Source organism: Delphinus delphis, chromosome 5 (assembly GCF_949987515.2).
Source record: "Delphinus delphis chromosome 5, mDelDel1.2, whole genome shotgun sequence".
Taxonomy (NCBI): domain Eukaryota; kingdom Metazoa; phylum Chordata; class Mammalia; order Artiodactyla; family Delphinidae; genus Delphinus; species Delphinus delphis.
The window spans coordinates 14,698,727-14,726,041 of record NC_082687.1 but is presented as its reverse complement, the minus strand read 5'-3'; positions in this window follow the sequence as shown (position 1 = coordinate 14,726,041).

Sequence of the window (27,315 nt, the reverse complement as noted above, 5' to 3'; positions counted from 1 at the left end):
ATATACAATTGAGTCAATGCTAGAATGTTGAGATGATCACAAGAATACTCTCGACATTCATGTACTTTGAAGAAACAAATCGCAAATAAAAGTGGATTCTGGGAAATTATCTTGGGAAGGAAGGATAAATGAATAATTTTCATAGTAAAGATTTGGATAACAGATATCCTGTAGAATAGCAAATGTAACATATTAGGGCAAGCTAGACTAACCTATGGTAACTATGATCTCTGAATATCAAGGACCTAACATTACAAAAATTAATTTATTAATGTGTACACCTTGATACAGGTTGAGCGCTCTCAGATTTGTGACTTCACCATTACGTGTCTCTACTACCTCGAAGTCATTTGCTTTCAGTCACAATGATGAAGTTGAAAGAAGATAGTGTAGAAAAGTTCATTGCCAAGCCAGGAAATGGTATATATAACATCTATCTACATTCCATTGGCCAGAACTGGTCACACAGGAACTGGGAAACAGAAATACAGGGTGGTTTTTTTTCTTTCTTTCTGTGTTTTCAGGAAGAGAACATTTAAATTTATAAAAAATTACACTTTTGTATTTAAAATTATCAAAACTACTTTAAATGGTAAATGACAAACTTGAGAAAACATCTGCAACAATTTTGAGTGATAAAAATGAACACCTTTAATATATGAAGAGAACTCAGAGATTCATGAAAACAAATGCTAATTCTCAAATGGGTGTTGCTCATAAATAAACAAACTGACATCACAAATAAATATATGAGATTTTATTAGCAATCAAACAAAAATAGGAAAAAGAGGCAATTTTTATCCATCTAATTATTTGCAATAACTTTTAAATGGTAATGCTAAATACTAATGATTATATAGTCAGATAGGCATTCTCAGACATTATGCTTAAACATTTTTCTATGCAACATGTGTATATGTTTTCATAGTGACATCCAGCAACAGCTTTATATTTTTCTCTAATGCAATAAATCTAGTTCTGAAAATCTAAGGAAATAATAATTGGAAAAAAGTTCATGTACAAACATGTAATAAAAACAAAATGAAAAAACTGGAAAATCTTCTAATCCAAGTCTTCAAGCTAGTACCTTTCCATGGAGTTTTTCCAGAATATTTTTTTTTTCTTCTCAGAGTCCCATAGGTTCAGTTCCTTCTTCTGTTCTAACTTTATCTAACATTATGGGCCCATATTTCAATGTGGGTTAACAAGATTTCCTTTATTGAAAATAACTCACATTCAATTTATATTTTTACTAATTATCAAATTGAAGGCCTTCTTTCTATTTTGATACATTAAGCCTTTTTTCAAACACTGCACACTTTTTCTGAGTGGGTTTTCTAGTCTCCTGCAGCCTCTTGAACCTGAGTTAAGGGGTGGGGGGCATACAGATTTTTCAAAAAATACTGTAAAAACTTCACCAGTTCAATATCATGAAAATATTACCTTTAACTCACCTTATTTTGTAAAAACTAAAGTCACCAAACCAATTATATTAACATATTTCATTAGGTAACCTGTTATCACTGTGTAATCAGGAGACAGTTAAAAGACCCTTTCCTTTAAAATGGTTATTTTTTGAGAAGGCAGAGTAATGATTTTAATAGCTATAAATATTTTTAAGGCTTAAAAACCCTTAATTCTTCCTCTTCTTCATGGAAAATGGCATTTGTTCTCTTTTTGTGAAGATAAAAATGTTAATAAATGATAATGTGCACAATAATATAAAAGGTAGAGACAATTTTTATTCATTATGTATAAAGGGGGAGACAGGAAATGTGAAGTCAAAGAATAAAAAGTAGCACAGGAAATGTAAGGTCAGCTGCATCAAGAGGTATTTCTCACAGCACACTGCCTTTATTAAGAATTCTAGATTCATGCAACCATGGTACAATGGAAATGTTTCTTGAAGTAGATAACATTCTTACTCACTTTACAATTCAAAAATCACAAAATGACTATGAGTTCTAGCTGCGCCACAAAATGAGACTTTTATTCTTTTCTTCTTCTCTTTTATAATAGTTCTGGTACTCACAAAGAGTCTGGATGTCCAGTTCTCAAAATGAAGAGTTCTGCATCATGTCTATAAAGCAAAGCCCCAGGAGAGGCAGCCTCCTCCCATCTGCGTTCTACTATTTTCAGGGCTGCTTTCTTTTAGCTACTATTCTCTGTTTAACTGGTATATGATGGGCACTTACAAATATTATCTTATTGTTCAATCCATTTTATAGGTATGTAATCAGAGGCTCAGAAAGCCCATAGAATGTATTCAAAGTCATACAGGTGATACATAGGTTTCTGTGACTCAAAGTTATATTCCTTCAGTGTGACCAGAGAGAAATCATTTGGATGATTGTTTCCACTGGCTTATTGTTGCAATGGGTTCCACTGGACTGGTGTTAGGATGAACATTTAACTGCAAATAAACCAGTCTGGTGTATTTTCCCTGGGATATGTTTGTAAATTTTGGAAACACAAACATGTATCAGGCATCATAGAAGTATCACCAGGACCACAAATATTGGACACTGAACAAAGCAAGTCTGGGAAAATTAATCCAATCCAAAGAGCTATCAGTGAGGTTAAGCTGATAGAGCTTGATTCTGATATGTGTCCCATAAACTGTTTATTGAAAGCAAACCCACCTCATATATAGAAGGATTCTGACAAATGAAAATACAAAACAAAAAAATTAGGCTTAGTAGAATTGCTGTGCATCTAGAAACCCCTTTATATGCAAATAAGACTAAACTTTCTCAACTAAAGTCTTTTGTAATTAAAATACCTGTTATTTAAAAATGCAGAGTACAATTTTTAGTTTACAAAACATATTCTAAAAATATGTTACTGTAAATGTTGATTAGCAAGGCACAATACTTGATATTGTCCCTCTTTTTGCCTACTAAGATTTAACTTAAGACTCTGGAAAGGCATGAACACCGAGAATAAAATCTGTGAGCACACTGATTAGGAAATGCTCTCTTAATTTATAAAGCAAAATCAGGTCCTCAGATTGTAGGGTGTATAAGAATTACCTGTGAATCTTGCAAAAGCTGCAAATTCCTGGATTCCCCTTAGGGAGATTCTGGTCCAATAGAATGTCTTTGAGGCCAAGGGATCTGCAATTTAACAAATGCCCCAGGTGATTCTGATGAAAGTGGTTCTGGAACATATCTTCTAGAACTCTGCCATATAAAACACTGACTGCTTCATGAAATATTAACTTAAGTGGATCTTTCTTCTACATTCTTGGCACCCTTGGCAGTCCTTCAATGTCGTACTAACCTTTGCAGTGAAAGTTTCATGTAGTGACCAAATTTTCAATTAAACACAATTTTACTCAAATTTAAATCACATACGCCAGTTATCACAGCTGCCCAATCTGCTGGCTAAATAGTTTTTATGTTCCACTCCAGAGGTGCCTCATTTCAGTGATAAATTAAGAGATCCCTATAAAGTAGCCTACCTACCATTACTAGCTGTTGTGAGATATGTATATAATCCTCAGGTGCTGGTGTTGAAAGTGAGAGTAGAAACAGGAGTAAGAGGGGAAACCAATCCACTGCTTAGGCAGGCCAGCAAGAGAGTAAGTGTTCCATTATCTAATTCTCAGATTTTCAGGTTAAAGAATTCAATTTTGTCAGAATGGCTCCAATTCAGAATGGAGATGGAAAAGGATTCAATAACAACAAAACAATGATAATATCAACAATATGACTCAAAAATTAATGGTTGCTTATAGAAGGCATTTCACTAAGCACAAGATATGCATTTTGTCACTTATTTTAATTTCGAGACTAGTATATAAGGTGGGTAATAACATTACACGTATTTGGCGAAAAAAGAAAACTAGGTTAACCAAATGCCTAAGAAACTAGTGAGTAAACCAGAATGCAAATCTATGAATTTACCATGAGAGCTATAACTAGCAAAGTGACCCTAGAGTATTCTCTTTCTACTGAAAAATCTACAAGGGAAATAAAATTAATCAGAGCAAGGAGAGTTAGCTGAATGAATCTGATAGTTAATGACATCAAGCTATGATAGCCTGAGGCATCTGTGGAGAGTGCTGGGGAAATGCTGACAAATTATCCTTCTCAGGGTCTGTCTTCTTCACACTTTGGCTAACTATACTGTCTTCAGGAATGTTAATGTCATTGATCCACCTATTTTTCTTTCATAACAATTCTATTCCCGTTATGCACTCCTGAGCCTACTTCCCAATCAACTTGATTATGTAGACCTTTCTCAAATCTCCTCCAGGATAAACTGAGACCATTTCACCAGATGAATTACTTCACCGGATGACTAACCTACTATATTATTTATTGATTCTTATTAGCATGGTTTTTAGGGATTAATACTTCCATATTTTTAAAAGCCTCTCACTTATACCCATCTACTTATTACATAAGAAACCAGAACAAAGTAATAAGTACCTTAAGCCAAGGTGAAAAATAATTTGCAATCTTATTCAATCAATTGATAAACATTTATTGAGGGTTTACTTTATACAAGGCAATGTGCTGAGTGCTGTTTCACTTACTTCATTCTATAAACATTCTTTTCTAATACTAGAATGTGCTGAACAATGGAAACTGCGAGTTTGTAAAGAGTTTACTCAGTAATACATTTTTTTAAAAAACCTATCTTATAAAAATTTGGTTAGGACAGTAAAGACCTCTAGTAATCTCTCTGATGTTTTTTTTTTCTGATTTTTTAAGATAAACTTTTAGTTTTAGATTTGTTTCATCTTTACAGAAAAGTTTCAAAGATAGTACAGAGAGATCCTATATGCCCCTTGTTCAGATATCCCTATTTTAATATCTTATACTACTACAAAATGTTTGTCTTAACTAAGGAGCCAATACTGGTATATAATTATCACCTAAACTCCACACTTTATTTGGAATTCACCAGTTTTTTCCTCATGTCCTTTTCTATTCCAGAACCCCATTCGGGATAGCACATGGCATTTGGTCATCACGTGTCTTCTGGTGTATGACTGTTTGTCATATTTTCCTTGATTTTGATGACCTTGACAGTTTTGAGTCGTACCGGTCAGATATTTTGAAGAATGTTCCTCAAACTGGGTCTGTCTGATGGTTTTCTCATTTTTTAGACTAGGGTTATAGATTTTTTAGAGGAAGATGACAGAAGTGAAGTGCCATTCTTAGCACATCGTACCAAGGATACATTACTTATCACTCATGACCTTTATCCGGATCACCTGGTCAAGGTAGTATTTGCCAGCTTATTCCACTGTAAAGTCATTCTTTGTTTCTCAGCTATTTTCATACTGTCCTTTTTGGTAGCAAGTCACTAAGCACAGTCCACACTACATCAGGAAGGGGAGGTTGGGGGTGTCAATTTCCATCTCCTGGAGACTGTGGGTAATAAATGTACATAAATTATTTGGAATTCTTCTGTATAGGAAATTTGTATCTTCTTCCTCATTTAGTTATTTGTTTAATCATTTGTTATATTAGTATAGAGATTTGTTTTATGGATATTCATTTTCTATTGTGGAGCATTTTTTTTTTTATTTTGTTGCTTGAATTATTCCTGCCTCGGCCATTCGGAGTACTTTTACATTATCTCCCACATCCTTTTAACATGCTACCAGCCTTTTGTTTTGAGTATTTCCTTACCTTCTGCAATTCCTTGATTTTGTTTCTGAGTTGCTCCCTAACCTGGAACAAGTCACTTTACCCCTTCATGCTTTGTCATAAATCTGTAAATTCTTGTTTGTTATATTAATGGAAATCGCAATGTAGTAAATCTTGAGGAAAAAAAAGCTGAATTCATTCCAAACTTTTGCTCAAAGAAGAAAATGCACCTGGAAATGCAACTTCTTTCTTAAAAATAAAGTGCCAAGATTATATAAAATGGAAGAAGAGAAGGGTAGAACTAAGATTAAATTTAAATGAGGTAAAGCATAGTTAATCACTTATTGTGTGGGTCCTCTGTTCAAACAGGCTTGCTGATTGTGGGGTACTCAACTCAAAATGGACTTTTCTGTGCCTTCTTATGTAGATGTCATTCATATCCTTCAGGACATAATTTAATCTACCACCCTGGTGGAAACATGGATCCAGGTCTTCTGGAAAAAATGAACGTTTTATTGTCAGTTCCCAATTTGATCCTCTGCTCAGGTCTGAGACGCTAAAGACATGGTCCTGATCTCTCCACAGTCATGTTACTTCTCAGGAAAGGAGACAGCGGTTTGGTGATTTTATTCCATTTCTACTCATGACTATCTATTGTATCATGTGACGAGACAGCAGCTATGGGATAGCTTTTAAGACTCTGTATACAAACAATTATTACTGTATTACAAATAAACATAATAGTCTATAGGAAGGGCCTGGAAATATTTTGGAATCATAACACTAGATTTCCCACATTAAACCAGAAAAATAGGTCTTACTCTTCCTCAGAATTTGTAGAGCCAGATGGTGGAATTCCTATAATATCCCCATGTCTTAAAAATCGTATTGGCTCTCTCTATTTTTAGTGATGGTATTAAAAAATTCTAAGAGAGCTCTCGAGAAGTAGGTACAGTACATTTCTTCCAGTATAGCACAAATTCCATTTGTGAAGCAAATATACTAATGAAGTGGCTCTAAATGCTACCTGTTCAATCTCAGTGAATTAGTGGTGATAATTTGGGGACAAGTACATCACCTACATTTTGTGGCAAGTTGAGGGCAAAAGGACTGAGTGTTCAAGAAATAATGGAACTACACTGTAAAGCAACTATACTCCAATAAAAATTAACAAAAAAACCCTGCAACTGGAAAAAATACAAATAACGGAATTAGACTTTCTTGCATACTTGTTGAATATATCATGTGGAAAAGAATGGAATTTTTTTGTTTATTTACAATACCTACCTCAAAATTAATAGCAAAAAAATAAATGGATTTTTATTATGCATGGTGGAATATTATTACAAACAGATCTAGCTAAAATTCCTACGCCACTACTTACTAGTTGTTTCACCTTAACCTTTTTGAGTTTTTCTTTTCTTGCCTGTAAAACCCTTTTAGGGTTAATATGAGGACTAAAGTGAAATAAATGTGAAATACCTAGCATAGTTTCTGCTGGATAGTTCAAGCTCAATAAATGGTGGTTGTTATGATAATTATCAGTCAACAAATATTCACTGACTGCCTTACAAATACTCATCTCAATATTAGGCCTGGATGAGACAAAGACAGATAGACAGAAAGACATACTCTCTGGATCTAAGTCTTGCAGGAAACAAATTTCTACTCAGATGATTTAACCGTAAAGCCTCCATTGAAACAATATTTAAAGGGATAGATTTAACGGAATCAATAAAAAGTGAGCAGGCATCCAGGTGAGCCAATTCTTTAAAATAAATCTCTCTCTCTTCTGGATATGTATCCTATTGGCTCTGTTGCTTTGGAGACTCCTAATAGCACCTGAATTTTCCTGGAGTTTATTTTTTAACCCCTGGCAAGCATGTGTCTTTCTAAGGCATCTAGGGTATGTACTAGTTTCTGATGCCCAGGTCTCATTAGCATAATTCCATTAACATAGGGACTAGTATGATGTTCTTTGGATTATCAAGATCATCAAGATTCCTGCAGACTCTATTATGACAGATTTCAGGATATTGCTGCCACTGCTGGGTAAGGGCAAATGACTGTCTGTTGTCTTTTTAAAATAGAATTGAGTATCTGCTAAGTCAATGTTACATACCAGGTGTAAGGAACTGAGTTGATTTTCTCCAAAAAATAATACCTTATAGTTGAGATTGTTATCACCATCTGATTAAGTCTGTGATTATCCACAGTCTTTCTCAAAATCTCATTTAGCTTCTTCATAGATTAATCGTATACATTAGGAGGTGATATAATAGGAATCGCCACCTGTGTGTCTTCTAAGTTTTTACACTGAAACTAATCTCTAAAATCCCTCCCTGGAAAGAGGATTAGTATTGGTTCATTACATTAATAAGTTTGTGAGAGGAGGCAACTCCAGGTACTTATACTTGACTCTTCCTTCCATTACAATCATTATTTCATAAGTCAGGGAACCAGTGTGGAGATCCTGTTGCTAAATATGCATAAGGAACTAGAAAAACAATGACAGGATATCTGTGGGTCTGCTAGACCTATTTTACAATAACCCTGAGTCAAGACTCCATTTATCTCCATACTACCATGGACTATGGTAGAGTTTTGCATGAGCATCTCCTCAGAACCATGTTTCTACCAATTCCTGGAAGATCTGGGTATTTTCTCAAATAAGCTGTCATCTTAATAAATGACCTTTCTGGTGAAGTACTGGAGGAAGAGTATACACACTTGGCCAAGTTGCAAGATCCTTCTGCAAAGGGATTCAACCCTCCTCAACTGAGGGCCTCTGAGTGTATAAATAACCTTAGTTCTGGAAACAGGAGGAACTACCTTGAATTTCCACACTAGTGACTCTCATCAGGACGCTATCCACTAGATCCCAGACCTAGATTATTTTTCCCCTTCTTGAAATATCAAGCAATACTGTGATGGTCAGTTTTATGAGTTAACCTGTCTAGGCTATAATACTCAGTTTTTTAATCAAATATTAATTTAGGCGTTGCTGTGAAGGTTACTTTGTAGATATGCAATGTAGCTAATGATTTACAATCCTTTAAGCGAAGATTACCTTTGATAATGGGAGTGTGCCTCACCCGATTAGCTAAGGTCCTTAAGAGCAAAAACAGGTTTTCCTGAGAAGAAAACCTGCCTCAAGACAGCAGCATCATCTCCTGCCTGAGGATCCAGCCTGCTAACCTGCCCCACAAATTTCAAATTTGCCATCCTGCAATTATGTGAGACAATTCCCTGAAACCTCTCTCCCTCTCTCTCTCTCTGCTTCTCTCTCTGTCTCTCTGTATATACCTCTCAAGACATGAAAATGTTGCAGCTATTACTGAGCAACTTGGTGAAGCAGGGAGGCATTGCTTAAATGTATCCAGCAGTTCTCACAGGCCTTCTTGACCTTGTCTAATAGTTCCCTAATGAGACTACTGATAAAACTGTAGTCTGGTTTTTCAAGTGTGCCGAAGTTCCTAATAGCCTTCTCAACTCCAAAATGTGTGATTCTCTAGTTTGTCTTCTTGATTTCCTTCACTCTGGCTTCTGTCCCCTTAAATAACCCTGCCTAACTAACCTTGAGAAAAGTAATTATACCCTCACTATTGATTAGGAAGGATCCATATTTAATTATGTGTAACATGTTCCACTATCAAACTTTCAGCTTGGTTCACCAATGCCTAGCGAGTCCTATTGCCATGTGCTATATCACCCATTTGGTTAATGAGCTTCCTTACAGGATGTTGAATTTTCCCCAGTCCCTGTATTCTATGAAAAATCTCGTATCTTAAGGTCATGGTTGGACCCTTTCATGAAGCTTTCCTTGAAAAATGTTTCTTTAATGCAAACAGAATCATTAATGAGTACATTCTGCATGTTTTTGCCTCAGCCCTGAGTGATTCACGTGTGCCATTAGGTAAAATCCTGACATCACAGTGCTTAAAGTTCAAATATTAGCTGTAGTCAGAATCAGTTGCAAAGTAACTGATCTGCTAAACCATGAATATAGTTAGTTTATTTAGAAGACAACTACTTCTTGCACAATACCTTTTTGTATGAAAATAATAAGATGCCAAAGCTTCTAACAACTGAATTGAAATTTCAGTTTTCTTTACCTCTAGAATTACTTCTAAATGTTGCTAGTCTCTTTTGATGAAAGCTTGCAATGAACTATCCAAAGTAGTTTAGCTATAATTAATACATAAAAAATGTTCAAATAATATAAAATGTCATGCTTTTACAGAGTTTGTATGATATGAATAGCATTATATAACTCTATTCTTGCCAGATAATAATTTTCCACTGATGCTCATTAAATTGCTTTCAATGCAGTAGACATTAAAGATGTCCGAAATATTCGATGGGTGGGGTAATATACAGTAGATCATAATGTTTGTAAGCAAATGAGCTCATTTATGGTATTTAAAATTCTGAGCATAAATTTTAAGTAAATTCAGGCTATTTAGATCAGCTGTTATTTAGGGTTAACATAAATACAGAAAAGGAATCATTAAATTAATAGATAAAACTTTGATAAAAGATCTATGTTCTAGCAGTGTAATCATTAAAAATATCATATTATTACTCAAAAAGCTGAATATTAAATTATTCAATTCTATCTTTGTATTAATTGAAGTTAATTGTATGATGAGATCCCTTAAAGACTACTTTATACTTATATTATTGTTACTGGATCCAGTCCTACAAGGGATTGTAGTCAAATTCATTTAAATTTTTCTAAGAATTCTTTATGAACCATTTGAATACAGGTTAACTGGAAAAGTTCATTCACCCTGAAGAGATGAGCCCTTCACTTAAGCTTCACTTCTATATAACATGAAGTGTAAATATGACAATATTCCAAGTATTTTGATCAACTTGGACAATCAAAATTTTATGTTAGAACCATCATATAGAACTGCCTACACTAATCTAATCTGACATACATTTACCAAATATGAGTCGACCACCATGAATATAACAAAACTTGGTGCTCAAATTTAGGAAGTTCAGTTGTTGAAACCACTAGGATACCATTTAATATCGTCTTCCCCTATCAGCAAGTTTCACAAAACTTTAAAACTTCATAAAAATTATCTTTCGATCTTCAAACATCATATATTTCCTTCCCCAATTCTCCCCCATGTGTATCTATCTGTGATTTTGCTGGCTTCTGAGACTTGTAACATTCACCTTCTTATCAAAAAATACAGAAAGCTGAAAAGGCCTTTTAAAGCTCCAACGACTAATAATGCTGTGCTCAGTACTTCATAGTGTTGCTGCAATTCACACTCATGGGCCACCATAGTCCTGAATTCTTGATTCTTCCACTACCATTGTGAATATTGTTTGTTCCTCAGGAATCAAAATCCCCAGTCAAAGCATCCAGTTGGCTAAGCCGTATGTCCTTGCCTTGGCTGCCAGGGAGCAATGAGAAGTACAGTCTGTCCCATTTCAGCCACCGTGGTAGGATTAAAATCCTGCCATGCTATTTGGGACTCCCCAAAATTTTTTGGTTCTGTAGTGACAAAAAACAACAAACATCCACTGTCTTCTCTTTGCTTAAAGCTCTTTTAATATCACCCATCCCTTACTTAGATTAATCCCCAATAATTTAAGTATGGCCTTCAAAGCTACAAATACCTGGGATGCGATCATTTTCCACCTTTATTTCTTACCTTGCAATCTTCCCTAATCTCCAATCCTGTGGTTTAGTATGATTAATTATTTGTAGTTTTCCCAAACAGTCTTGATTTTTAATGTCAATCTCTATGCCTAAAGTGTCTGTTCAGCTCATCTCTGCCCATTTTCTTCTCTTACCTCCTGTTCTGTCACAGCAACTCCACTTTCAAGAACCCTTCAAACCCAGATCTGCTGATGACATCTCATTCTTTTGAATAGATTAACCATTTTACCCTTCTTATTGTCTTTTTGATAATAGAAATGTTGAAATTTTTCATGTTTTCTAGTTCTTCATCTTACCATATTATAGTACAATATAACATAATGTCAGTACAATGACAATTTCACAAAGCAGAATCATCCTTTTTTCTTTTCTCACCACCCTTATGCATAATGCCATTGTTAAGCCTTCAACATTTTACGTATAAAAGATTCACTCATTTAACAAATATTCTTTGTCTGCCTTCTATCTACTATTATGCTTTTTTTGAGCCCAGTGCTTAAGAAAAAGTAAACAAGATAAAGTACTTATTTCTAAGGAGTTTATATTCCCATGTGGAAGAGAGACAATACATAAGCTAGTTAATACCTATATGATACAATTTAAATGTGATAACGCTGTGAATAAAATAAAGCATGGTAGGGGAGTATAGGGTAACATAGAGGCGAGAGAACTGTTTAAGTAAGGTGCTCATAAAAAGGACATTCAAAGGAACTTATATATGAACAGAGACCCGAATAAAAAGAAGAATAACATGCTGATATCTGGGAGAAGAGCATACCAACTAGAGGAAGCCATAATTCCAATCTCTGAAGAAAAACAAGCTTGATGTTAAACAGCAAGAAGTCCACTGCAACTGAAGCAGTGGAAATAAAGTATCAATATAATTACAGAATATATTGGCAGAAGAGACAGAAGACCCTGTGAGCCTTGGTAAGGTCTTTAAATTGTATTTTGAGTAAGATAGCCATTGGAGGATTCTGAGGAGGATAGTGGCATTTTTATGTTCTTAAAGGTCACTCAGGATCACTATGAAAAATTTACTATATGAGGCAAGAATAGAGACAGGCAGATCAGGTAGGAGTCTATTGCTATTGTCTAGGCAATAGGTGATGCTGGCGGCTTGAACTAGAATGGTAGCCATGGAGTTGGTGAGAAGATGTAAGATTCAGGATATAGTTTAAGGGAAGTTCCAGTGGAGTTGCTGATGGATCAACCATGAAATACAAAAAAAAAAAAAAATTAAATTAAATTAAAAGAGAGAAAGAGAGAGATGAAGGGAGGGAGGGAGGAAGGAAGGGAGGAAGGGAGGGAGGAAGGGAGGGAGGAAGGGAGGAAGGGAGGAATTACTAGGTATTTGGCCCGATGGAGTAGGGGTGCCATTACCCAAGATGAGTAATACTAGAGAAGGAGCAAGTTTGGATCTAGAGTGATCTCCCTTAAAGCATAAACATTTGAAACTCCATCTAAACATCAAAGCAGAGATTTTGAGTAGATAGCTGAACATATAAGTATAAAGTAAAAGGAAAAGAAAGGGTCTGGAGATAGATATCTGAGGTCTAATTATATGAATAATTTAAAGCTACTATTTCAAAGAGTAAATATTGAAAGACAAAAAAAAGAGGTAAAGATTCTGGAGGATGCAATAAAGTAGAAGTAGAGAGAGAGGGTTATGAAGCAAATGAAAATGAATACCAGGTAGTTTCTTAGGGACCAAAAACATTCAATGTTTTAGAGTGGGTATTCCATTTTTTCAAATGCTGCTGAGATGTAGGTTGAAAATTAGCAATTTGGAAAGCTAAAGTTTCTTGGTAACTTTGACAAGTGTTTAGGAACTACAGTCTGATTAAAGCAGACTGTAAAGGGAAAGGGAAGTAAGGATCACTGTATCAGAATTTTAACAGGTTACTTTCCTTCATTTTCAAACCTCTCTCATTATTCATAGGCCATCAGCATATTCTTTATAAGTGTAAAACAGATTGTGAAATTCTGTTGCTTGAGTCCAAATACTTCTACCATCTATTCCAACAATTCTCAAATCTTATAAAAACAACCTAGGCATGCCTTTTAAAACAGCCTAGGTGTGCCTAGTAAAATGTAAATTCTTGCCTTCTGCTGTCACTGAGTATGACTCACTTGGCAAGGAAGACACTGTAACCTCATTTTAAGCAAATACTCCAAGTGATTATACTGTAGCTGATTAAAGATCCTCATGTAATGATTGGACCCTTCATTATTTCTCTGCGCTTTTTCCCTGTTCTTTCCTCTGCCTAGAATTCTGATTCACCTTCATATTTCTGGAAAACTCCTATTGATTCTTCAAAACTTTGGGGTTACTCCCTCTTTTAAGCCACCCTCATATTGTCAAACATAGAGCTCAGTAAATATTTGATAAATAAATGGAATATCTACAACTAACTTTCCTTTGCTTTTTTGTTAAAGCCTCAGTTGGTTTATAAATTTGTGCCTGTCTCAAGGGTTCATATAATTCAGTAAACTGAATTCCATTTATATGCATCATGTCAGTAGATTTCCTCAAATGAGTGCGATTAACATTCTTCACAGAGCCGAGACAGACCCACTATCTTTAAAGAGGCTGTTTCTAAATAATTCCAAACATCTCTCTGTATATCTGAAGGAACTGTCAAATGAGTTTGCTCTGGAGGGCATTAATAATCACAGTACATGATCAGACTTGTGTCATGAGTGAATCTAGGGACACTTCTTTGATACTGACCTATTTTAAAAATGGTTTCCCTCTAGTCTCATTGAAGAACCTAAAAGAAGTCCTCCAGCCATAAGTTGGCTTCCTTGGGGTTTTTAAAAAAGGAGGAAATTACCTGACATATTTCGTTTTACTCTTTTGGAAGCAAGTTTTTTCCTTCCTCAGTCTCTTTTTGTTGTTATTCTTTCAGGTCAAAACTTCAAAGAAAAGGAGTGATGGATCAGCCATTCATTTACTGGAGGTGAATTTTTACTTTCCACTAGCTTTTCTACTCTGATGCTCCTTTGATTCCTATACTGTCTGCATCTTTTATGTCTTTAGTTCATGCATGTGAAGAAAATTATAGTGCAGTCTTTGCTCAAAAAATTATATTCCATCATATCCCAAAATCTTAGAAAATTTAAAACACTTTTCCAAGTCTGAAAATACCTGTAGAAGCCTCCAGCACAGAACTTAATAAATATGTCGTTATTGTATCCTAAATAAGTGAAATTTCAGAAGCTACGCTTCAGAACAGACAAGAATCAATTTCACCAGGGATATCTCAGACTGAACATCAAGGTAATGCACAGTTCCATGTATCTATCTCCTGACTTAGAAAATACTCATTAAAAAAATAACAAAGTAAAGACAGGTTGGGCAGGAGGCAGTACAGTAGTGACCAAGATCTTGGGATTTGGTAGTAGATAGACCTGATCCTGTTTCTGCCACTTCTAGCTATAGACCTTTTGTTAGGTTAATAATAGTATCATTTTTTTCTTCTGTAAAATGGTAATATAATAATACGGCCTATTTTGTATGTTTACATTGAGGTTATATAAGATCATTTGTATCGTTTAGCACAGTCCTTAACTCATAATAATTAACAAACATTAAATATTATTGTTATTACTATTAGAAGGTGTTTGCTGAAATTGTGTGTGACCTTGTTTGTCTCCCATCAGGACCACTGTTAAGCCAGTAGCTGCTGCCCTAGCCCTCAAGAATGTCTGCTGGGCAGCCATTAGACCCCAACATATGAGTTAAAGAGGACTGAATAAAAAAGATATTAACTTTATCATATCTTCACAGAGGCAGTAGATCACAAATTATCCAGCGCTATTTTTCTCCAAAATATGATTCAAAGGGCAATGTTATATGTTACTTATGTTATGTGTGTCTATGGTATATATGATATACATTATTGAATTCTTGAGCTACTGCTGTGAATTCTACTTGACAATCTCTGATTAGGTCTCTTTGAGCTGGAAACAATCCCACCAAGGAAGCTGTCAGGGTGTAATTATCCTCATATTTCCCTTATGGCATCTTCATCCTAAGATATACCTGAGGATATACCTTATTCTCAGAACTAATAAAATCAAATTTATGCAGAACTCCAGGACATGAGTTAGCTCCCAAGTTTATATGTCCATGATCAACAGTTTTTACTATTATTAATAATAACACATAATAGTAATCATTTTTAAAACCAAAAGTTTTAGTCTCATTGTAGAGTATGGTTTTAATGATCATAAATTAGATATGGGTTTTAACAGCTATTAATAAATAATTTTTAGTCCAGAATACATATAGTTCTATGGTATGCATACACTCTGCATATTTTATCAATAATGACAAAATAAAGACACAGTGAGGGGTCACCAAATTTGTAAAGGACTAGAAATGTAAATATCAACATGACCTCTGAAGTACATGTAAAAGATGAAGTTAATACATCATACAATTCGAAAATAATTCAGGAAATGTAGGGAAATATAAAATAAACCAAGTAACTTCTACATCTTATGATCTTCTCTATATTTACTTTAAATGGTAGATTCTCCCAGATGACCAATTACTGAGCCACAACTGTGAACCAGGCACTGCTGGCACTTCACTTTATTAGAATCTCTAATCTTCTAATTCTTAAATATCTAGTGATCCTCATTTTAGATAAATTATATATTTAGTACATGAATTCTCAGGAATGTAAGGCTCTTGATCAAAATCTAATAGTTTAATGGGCAGAGCCTGAATGTGAACCCATCTCTACCTAGATGTAAATATCCATGTTAGAAGCTTCGATAGTTTACATGTAATTGTAAGAATTAATTTACTTATGATAGGTGACTTACATTGCTGAGTTGGCCTATATTCAGTTCACAAAGAGCAGACTTTTGATCTGTATACCAAATGTTTCAGGGAAAGCTATTCGGTCCCTCTTGACTTCAGGTATTTTCCCCACTTGTCCAATAAAGAGGTTAGACTACATTGTTGGTGGGAATGTAAATTGATACAGCCACTATGGAGAAAAGTATGGAGGTTCCTTAAAAAACTAAAAATAGAACTACCATATGACCCAGCAATCTCACTCCTGGGCATATACCCATAGAAAACCATAATTCAAAAAGACACACGCACCACAATGTTCGTTGCAGCACTATTTACAATAGACAGGATATGGAAGCAACCTAAATGTCCATCAACAGAGGAATGGATAAAGAAGATGTGGCATATATACATATACAATGGAATATTACTCAGCCATAAAAAGGAATGAAATTGGGTCATTTGTAGAGATGTGGATGGACCCAGAGATGGTCATACAGAGTGAAGTAAGTCAGAAAGAGAAAAACAAATATTGTATATTAACTCATATATGTGGAATCTGAAAAAATTGGTATAGACGATCTTATTTACAAAGCAGAAATAGAGACACAGACATAGAAAACAAATGTATGGATACCAAGGGGGAAGTGGGGGTGGGATGAATTGGGAGACTGGGGTTGACATATATACACTATTGATACTATGTATAAAATAGATAACTAATGAGAACCTACTACAGAGCACAGGGAACTCTACTCAATGCTCAGCGGTGACGCAAATGGGAAGGAAATCCGAAAAAAAGGGGATATACGTATACGTATACATATAGCTGCTTCACTTTGCTGTACAGTAGAAACTAATACAATATTGTACAGCAACTATATTCCAATAAAATTTTTTTTTTTAAAAAGAGGTTAGACTCAACTAAGGTTTTTTTTTGTTTGTTTGAAACTGATGTCCTTATTGATGGGTGAGTCTTCAAATGGAAGGATTGGCATAAGAAGAGCAGTAAGGGAATATCTGTTGTTTAATCTCACATAAGGTATTTAGGTATGTCATCATGTCACACTCATTTCAGTTAATCTGCCATTAATTATGTTAACCCACATACATGATGAATAAAAATATTTGCACAAAAGATTTATGTTTTATTTTGAATTATTGAAGAGTAGTTCCTTCCTTTCTAAATTTAAAATTTTGAATAAAATTATATTCTTTAAAACGTTTCCTTCAACCCTCCCCGTGCTCATAAGTGCTCATAAATTTCATCCTTAGAAATACTGAGTGTAAACTTAGCCTACATCTTTCTACTCCAATATAAATCATGTTTGCTTACACATTTAGATTAAAAGCCTGGAATATGGGAAGGCAAGATGTGCATTATATTTCCTTTCAAAGACACTGACTTAAAAACTTAAGTTTAATTCAAAATTGACAGTGAATTTGGATATCCCTTTGGCTATTTGCATAATAAAGACTAGATAGTATACATTTTTATAACAGATTATCACTAATAAAGAAACTTCATGGATTAAAATGATATCAGTAAACAGCTCTATCACAACTTCAAAGACAAAGCATGTATAAAGGACAATAATTCTGGTCTAGGTGTTTTTAGTGTAATTTTAAGTCAATTGAAAAAGTAACAAAAAAAATACTATATTCATCCATTTATATGTCAAGATTCAGCTAAGAAAATAAAGTATTATAATGCAAAAAAGCCATACATATACCCACAAGTTTAAAATTAATATCTAATGGTAATATGGTACCCCAGTATGAAATTAATTTCAAAATCTCCTAAATATTTATTCAATTGTCAAAATAACCGAGATTGCCATAGGTTAGCTTTTGTAGTCATATTAAAGGTATAGTTATAGAATAGAAAAAAATTGGGAGAAATTTTAATAGAAAGCAATAAGGATTTACAGATGATAAAAAACATATAATGAGTATTAAAGTAAACAACAAAAACTAAAATATTTGGTACAATTATCTGTCCAGCTACTCAGATTATTTTACCCCCACTGAATTTTGTATTGTTTAGAGACACAGTCATGCCTCAAAAATATTATAAAATATACAGTTGTGATGGTAATTAGTAGAAAATCCTTGTTTACAATATATGCATTTGCTTGTTTTATTCTTCACATGACTGCAAATAAATAGCATAATTTAACTCATTCATATAATTTTTATACTGTTGAGAATGTTACCAAGTGTAAATGCTGAGTATAAAAAATATTACAAAAATATGTGCTAACAATATTATATATAGAATATTAATATTTGTCCATGTCCATGATAGTTTCTGGCCACAGTGTTTTTTGTACAGGTGAAAACATTGTTTCTATCAGCTGGATGATGGTCACAAATTGTAGCATTTTCCATTTAAATATACTCTGAACTGCCAATTTTCAAATTAGAAAAAGAATCTCAAGTGCCAGGCTCAATGCATTGAAGAATCATTTTTTCCTATAAAACAGTTTAATGGCACAGAGCTAGCATGAGTCATACACATCCAGACCTTGAATTCACTGGTGCATTCAGAAGCCAGAGATCAATGATTAATAAAGAGAGGGTCAGCTCTGGCCATTTTAATTGCAGGATGATGGTTTGCGATCATTTGGTGCCTTAGGCCATTGTGAAATTCTTGCTTATGCCACAAAATAAATCAATCTTGCTTTTCTAAACTGTTCTGATAATCAGTAGTAGAGGACTAGATTTTTAACCAAATTAGAAATTATTGTTCAGTATGATGTCATGTTATACATTTGTAAATGTTTCTTTTCAAATGAATTCTTTTCAAAACTTGCACATTGGTCCATAATAAGCCACAGGAGCAATCACTGTAACTTGTTTTGTGTTTTCAAAGTAATTAAAACAATACAGAAACCACGTGGCTAATAATAATAGCTAGTTTTTTTGAGCATGTACTATGTGCCAGCAACTGCTGTAGCAACTTTAATGTTTTTTACTTTAGTTAATCTTCAGAACACTTTTTGAGGTAGATATGACAAATATTCCTATCCTATAGATGAGAAAATTGACCACAGGTTGGTTAAGTAATTTGCCTGGCTAATAAGAGGTGGAGTCAGGATTCAAATCCAGGTCTTCTGACTTTAGAGGCCACATTCTTCATGTTAGCTATGCATTAGATATGTGATCATAAGCAAATTACTTATCCTTGCTGATCCTGCCTTTCTTTTCTGTAAAAATGTGGGTAATAACATCACATTAGGTTATTTTGAGGACTAATTTTTTTTTCTTACGGACATTTGTATTTGTGAATTCTTGTTATAATGAACAAGAGTATACTTCAGGTAGTTGTGGCCATTCAAATACAACCATAAACCATGCTATGCATTTAAATTAGATGGAAATAAAGTAGAGCCTTTACTGCCCAGGTAATAAAAAAGAGGTGCAAAGCCAAAAGGGATGGTGGACAAACCAAAGATTAACAACAGCAGAGAGCAGCCTCCACTGCTAGGCTGGCAGGACTTAGGAGGCTGGCTGTGCTACCTGAGCTCAGTCTGCAGGAAAGGCAGAGTGGAGCTGGAGCCACCGAGGAGGAGCAGCTGCTGCTGAAGACACCTCCCAATACAGAGAGCGAAGGAAAGATGCACCCTTTCCCCCAGCGTCTCGGCCTCCTCCAGTCTCTCTCTGCAAGTCAGCTGACACAGGAGACTGGAAAATGAAAACTTCAGAGGTCAGCTCTCCTCCATCGAGCTCAGAGCAAAGCAGCCAGAGTGAGGAAGGGGTCAGAGTGCAAAATGTCCAAGATAAGAATCACAAGAAAATTGTAAACCCTAACAGTTCTCATGTTTCAAGTCTAATTCTTCTGTATTTTATTTCAATTTTGCCTGAGGACACTTTCTAGACTCTCTTCCATCTCTCATCATCTTAATTGCCACATTGCACTGTAAAGATTTGTGTGGATTCCATCTTTACAAAGTAGGAAAGTTAAGGGACTTCCCTCGTGGTCCAGTGGCTAAGACTCCGTTCTCCCAATGCAGGGGGCCGGGGTTTGATCCCTGGTGAGGGAACTAGATCTCACATTCCACAACTAAGAGTCCATATGCTGCAACTAGAGATCCTGCAAGCCACAGTGAAGATCCCACATGTCGCAAATAAGACCCGGCGCAGCCAAATAAATAAATAAATATTTTTAAAAATCTTTTTTTTAAAAAGTAGGAAAGTTATAATGTATAGTAATCATATTTTAAGGATTGTTGTGATTGATATATAATGTAATAATCTTTACTTGCAAACAATCTCCATATTTAGTACTAAGGGTTTTGATGTTTTGTGTATTCTTTTCGTTTGTCCCAGTGATTTCCCACAGAAAAGTAAAAATTTGCCCCATGGTCTAAGTTAGAAATATGAAGCAAATCAGTACATAAGAGGAAATAAACTTATTCACCTCTAATACTGGGTGAAGGTTTTGCAACCAAAGTTTCATTTATAAGGGACAGAAAGAATATAATGAACTAGATTTAAAATAGCTTTTATAGTAAATAAAAATGGTTATGTCTTATATAATCATTAGTGAACATCAAGGGCATGTTCTCGAACTCTGCTTAAATTATGCAGTACGCCACAGTGCACATTTCTGACATCTCGGCTTGAGATTCTTATAGAATCTCAAACATCCCTTTTAAGAGGTTTATAAGTAAATAAAATCTCTACAGTCTCTATGTTAATATTCAATATTTATATGTTAGCTATTTTCCCCTTACATAGAAAAAGTTAAAGTATAGCTGTTACAGGTTGGGCTTCCTAGGAATTAGACTGTAGGTTAACAGATTTGAATCCAGAAAGTTTATTGAGGAGTGCTCAAGGGATAACCATTTATAAGGCACTGAAATAAGCCAGGTTGAGTGGAGAGAGGAGTTGGACAGCTATTAGGTTACAACAAAGATTTTAGCTGAATCTAAAAGCAGCCCTGCAGGGTAAGATGGGGCTTCAGAGCTGTCCAACATTGAGGCAAGGGCGCTGGGCCTTTAAAACTCAGCATTGATTAGTCATTAGATGTAGGTTATCCCCAGGAAGGGGAGTGACCTTTGGTAATACAGTTGTAGTCAACTGAGGACAATTTCCAAAAAGACACGGTAGAGAGGTGTCATCCACCAACACTCATAGCAACTGGAGGAATGAGAACTTTAGTCTTCAATATGGCAAGAGGCTGGTGATTTGGGCATCCAGTGCAATAGCAATGCTCAATATTCAGCAGGTACTTCATACCAATGGAAAGATGAGGAACAAAGTTCATTAACTGTTATAAAGAGTGATTTATATTTTATATTAGATTTTTGGTTACCTAGCATTTTCTTAATCCTGGGTACAATTAAATGTGGTAGACAGCCTTCTAAGACGGTACTCAATAACCCCTGACTCCTGGTATTCACGCTCTTGTGTAACACCCTCCTTTTAAGTGTGAGTTGGACCTAGGGACTTGCTTCTAACAAACGAAATATGGCAAAAAGGATTATGTTATAAAGTCTGTGACTTCCTAATGGCCCTCTACGTCTTTGTCTTGCTCACTTTGATGAAGCCAGCTGCCCTACCCCATGGAGAAGCTCACTTAGTGATGAACTGAGAGGGTGACCTCTCAGTAGGGAAACTAAGGCCTTCAGTACAATAGCCCACAAGAAGCTAAATCCCACCAAGGAGTACTAGTGAACTTGGAAGCTTATGCTACAGTACTTGAAACTTGAGATATCTGCGAACTTGGCCGACACCTGATCGTAGCCTTGTGAGAGATCCTGAGTAGGAGGACCCAGCTACACCAAGTCTGGATTCCTGAAACAGGAATTGTGAGATAATAAAAATCATTTTAAGCCAGTGAGTTTTGGGTTAATTTTTCATGCAGCAACAGAAACTAGACAGAAATTGCTCTCCTTTAACTTTATTATATATTTATTTCGGGCCGTGCCACACAGCTTGTGAGATCTTAGTTCCCCAAAAGGGGATCGAACCCATGCCTCCTGCAGTGGAAGTGTAGAGTCCTAACCACTGCACTGCCAGGGAAGTCCCTTAACCTTATTTTCTTTCAGTGCCTGGCATGGTATCATATCAAAGGCTTGTAAACTGAATCTCACTCTTATCTTAGATTTTATTTATTTTATGTGTAGTTATATTGAGAAGATAGAATTTATGGAATTCCTTTTTGGGAATAACTTTTCTGGGAAAAAACACCAAATTACATACTTATGGTAGATAGATATCATCCCAAGGTCTCACTGTAACTGTAAAAGATTGTTAAAACATTGCCCTGGATGATAGAGAAAAAGAGGAATTTGAAATTTTGGGGAAACCCTGTAAGAAAAATAGTTGAAACTTAAAGACTTTGTGCTGTTTGGGGAAGAGAAATCCCTTGCGCATTGCCAAGAACAAACAATATTAAGCAGAAATCTTTTAGTGGAATTCCATGTACTGCCTTAGGTTGTCCCTCTAGCAATCTCACACATTTTTTGTTAAGACTACAGAAATAATGAAATACTTGGTGAAACAATACATTTTGAAAGATGTTGAAAGGGATAGTCCTGTGTCAGAATTGTGGAGAATCTAAAGTTCTCATCCAAAGTCAATGATTGGGGTTAAGAGTTCCATGTATATTTATTATTTAGTGTCACATGGTCCCTGGTAATATAGTGTCATATCAGTGACCACAAAGACCTTGTGAAAGATATTACCTGAGATGTTCTAAGTTTTGTGGGTCCAAAAGCTGGAGATTCACCCAATGAGATAATAAAGTTGTAACAGAAATTATTATTAAGTACTATCATGACCATAGTGGTAATACAGTGCCTGCATCAATATTCACAAAGAGTTTGTAGCTATGTCCACATAGTTGCCACAAGTTCTGAATACACAGAAACTGAAAAGATCCTCCAGAATGGGCAAGAAATTTATAATACAAAAAATCTGTAAGACCTTGAGCTAATTCAGCAGGGTAATACCTTCAGTTGTAAACAGAGATATTTTCTGAAAATTATATAGCTTCATTCCATCTTATATGGAACTTAAGTACAAAATTTAGTAACTAAATATCTAATCTCAACATAATTCATCACTTAAATACTGAGAAAGAAAAAAAAATCTAGAAAGATAACCTATATGACTACTGGTTCAGTTTATTTCTGTTTGCCAAGAGGGTCTTTTTCTAAATTTTGGCATGACCCACAATTTTATCCTTGGTTCCCCTTTTTAATTGCACTGCTCAAGACTATCTCAAAATCTTCCAATGGGCAGTGATATAGGAAAAAAGAATGCTTAAATAGTGAACATAAATAAAAATTATGGAGCTAAAATCCAATACAAGAAGCAATGAAATGGGAGACCTGAAATGGGAGACAATCTAAATGGAATTTAACAGAGGAGCCAGTTTTTCAAGAAAGAACAGGTTTGATCTTTAAAATTCTAATAACAAACGCTGTATTTTCAATAGATCCTCACCCTGAGAGGACAAGGTTTTGATTTCATTCAGTAATGGTCTCACTAAGTACCTCATTTCCACACTTGCTTAAAGTAAGGGATACAGATCTGAGGAAGACTGAGATCCCACCTCGTAAGCCACAACCACTGAACCACATAGGGATTTCTGAATGCCAAGAACTGAAAGATTTCCAAAATAAGGCTCACTTTTAAAGTACAACAAGAACAAATTATTTGACTAATACTTGTTAGCAGTAATGAAAACTGTTTACCCAAATCACAAAGCGTGACTAAGGGGCAAGAAGGTGTTTTAAAATGAAATAATGCAAATAACTTCATAGGTATAGCAAGCAAAATAATAATCAACTAGGATGCTCTTATAATTATAGTTTCTCTGAATTGATATAAGGGTAATGATCATCTTAAAAACAATTCTAAGATAGTAGAAATAAAGCAGGACTAGAAACAGCAACATAAAATTGAGTAAAAGAAAATTTAGGTTGAGAATCTTGGAACATCTCTGTATACTAACGTATCAGCCTATGGGACACTTTTTCAAAGGAAATCTTCAAAGTCCCTGTGGCTGAGTAACTTAACATGAAGTAGGCAAAGGATTGGGAAACAAACTATGAAGAACAACTTCTATTCAGCAAAGAAATATAGTGGATGACTTAATGAACATCTCTGATGCTGCCACTACTACGATTTTTAGTATACCAGTATGAATGTATATATCTATATGATATATATTAATATGACTATACATGCAAGCATATATAATTATGTCTTTCTTAACTCACTTTATAATTTGAAAATAAATAGCCCAGGGAAAAAATATTTTTCTTGAGAGATTAGCATTTTCAGAGAAACATTTTATGAATGTAGGGTGATTTTTTTCCTGCTGAATTTAAAGGGAAATGTAATTCCCTTGTCTATTTTCCTAAACATCACTAAGTTCCAGCATAGCTAATTTAAGTCACTATCATTAACAGAGATGCAGTGTTACTTGGCTCCACAAATCTGTGTCAGAGATTACTGTCAACTGTGGTACCCTTTCATCCTGGACCTAAAAATGAACTCTAACTTTATAAGTTAAACGAGATGAACCAAAGGTCATGTTTATTTAATCTTACCTCTCTTTAACAACTATGAATAATTAGAGAACAATTATAATACATGAGAACAGTTGTCTGCCAGTTCTAAAGAGAAAAAAAAGAAAGAGTACAGGAGAGACCCTATACTATTATTTATATCATTGTATCTGCTGTACTAATTTGCAGTCAAATTGAATCTATGTATATATATATGGCATATATGTATATATATGGCACACATATATATACACAATAATCTTATCATTGGTATAAACTTCACATAAATATACTTAACTTATATGTGAGACCAGAGTTGGAAAAATAATATAGTATTCCTATGTCAGAATTTAACATGCGATATCACTAATGTTTAAATTTATTTAAAATATTACCTTATTTTTCTAAGGGTAAAGTTCACCCAAATCAAAAAATCAGTGAATATCAGAACTTTGTTCTTGTTGGCTTTCTCCAATGTAATTTATTTTTAATTAACAAATGGAATATGGTAAGTTGAGAATATGAGTTATTCTTAGATAGCTAAAATACAAACTTTAATAGCTTTGGAAATTTGTGGACAAATGCCTCCAGTGGGAAAGTTTTTAAGTAGCTGGACCTTTATCATTTGACATCATTGACATCTGATTCTTGACATCATTATTAATCATATTAAATTATTAGTCATATTAAATTCTAACAATATAGTATTCTCCACTAGTCCTTTTAAAATAATCAAGACTAGGTCCAATTTGAGATCACCTCAGTCCTAATTTGTTGACACCCTCAACAATTATTATTCTTTGAGATTAGTGTTCCCATTTGCTTATAATGAGGCACCTAGCATTACATAATAGGAACTTTTTCTATCATTTTCTTTTCTTAATGCTTAGAGAGAAGTTCATAAAAGCGTTGCTGTCACCTCATATGTTCATAAGTGATAATCCAGGAAATGAAGTGGTTTTCTAGACACTTACAGGACTTTTCTCTCCATTGAAGTTTTTGGTGTGGTATTACGTCATTTCCAGGAGAAGAACCAGGGATTTGCTTTGCAGAGTTCATTGCTCTACTCCACCAAAATGGCCAGAGAGGAACTGAGTTGGGAAGAGAAACCTACTTTGCCATTTTAATCCTAAATCCCCAAAAGTAGGAAAATGGTGATGATAGGGAGGAAGGAGAGCTACGTAGTGTAGCAAAAGAATCAGTGGAAGCCTCGCTCCTCCTCCCATCTCTCCAATGCCCTAGTCCTGTATAACTAAACTTCTGTGTATTCTGAATTCTATTGCACACAGGGGAAAAGATGGATTTTGCCTAGGATGGGTTTGAAAAATAGTAATAACTGACTTCCTTATTGGCCACTGTATTCCACCAACCTAAGAAATAGTGCACATAGCACAGACAGATGCTCAATAATTACTTAATGAAAGAAGAAATAATCTCACAAATGAAATATATTCCACTTAAAGATAGCTATTTTAGATTCATGGACTCCTGGAGTATATGTTCTCTGAAAATATGGGTAGTTTCTGTCTTTTCTATTGAAAAACAATACCCAATATAATATCCTAGCACACAGTAGTAAAATGAAAATAAATGATCAGTTGAAAGAATTAATACTCATATGATGAAAAAAGAAAAATATTTTGTATCTTGCTACTAAATCTCTTGCATTCCTATACACTAATGATGAAATATCTGAAAGAGAAATTAAGGAAACACTCCCATTTACCATGGCAACAAAAAGAATAAAATATCTAGGAATAAACCTACCTAAGGAGACAAAAGACCTGTGTATGCAGAAAACTACAAAACACTGATGAAAGAAATTAAAGATGATACAAACAGATGGAGAGATATACCATGTTCTTAGATTGTAAGAATCAACATTGTGAAAATGACTATACTACCCAAAGCAATCTACAGATTCAGTGCAATCCCTATCAAACTACCACTGCCATTTTTCACAGAACTAGAACAAAAAAGTTCACAATTTGTATGGAAACACAAAAGACCCTGAATAGCCGAAACAATCTTGAGAATGAAAAATGGAGCTGGAGGAATCAGGCTCCCTGACTTCAGACTATACTACAAAGCTACAGTAATCAAGACAGTATGGTACTGGTGCAAAAACAGAAATATAGATCAATGGAACAGGATAGGAAGCCCAGAGATAAACCCACGCACATGTTGTCACCTTATCTTTGATAAAGGAGGCAATAATATGCAGTGGAGAAAAGACAGCCTCTTCAATAAGTGTTCCTGGGAAAACTGGACAGCTACATATAAAAGAATGAAATTAGAACACTCCCTAACACCATACACAAAAATAAACTCAAAATGGATTAAAGACCTAAATGTAAGGCCAGACACTATAAAACTCTTAGAGGAAAACATAGGCAGAACACTCTATGACATAAATCACAGCAAGATCCTTTTTGACCCACTGCCTAGAGAAATGGAAATAAAAACAAAAATAAACAAATGGGACCTAATGAAACTTAAAAGCTTTTGCACAGCAAAGGAAACCATAAACAAGGTGAAAAGACAACCCTCAGAATGGAAGAAAATATTTGCAAATGAAGCAACTGACAAAGGATTAATCTCCAAAATTTATAAGTAGCTCATGCAGCTCAATATCAAAAAAGCAAGCAATGCAATCCAAAATTGGGCAGAAGACCTAAATAG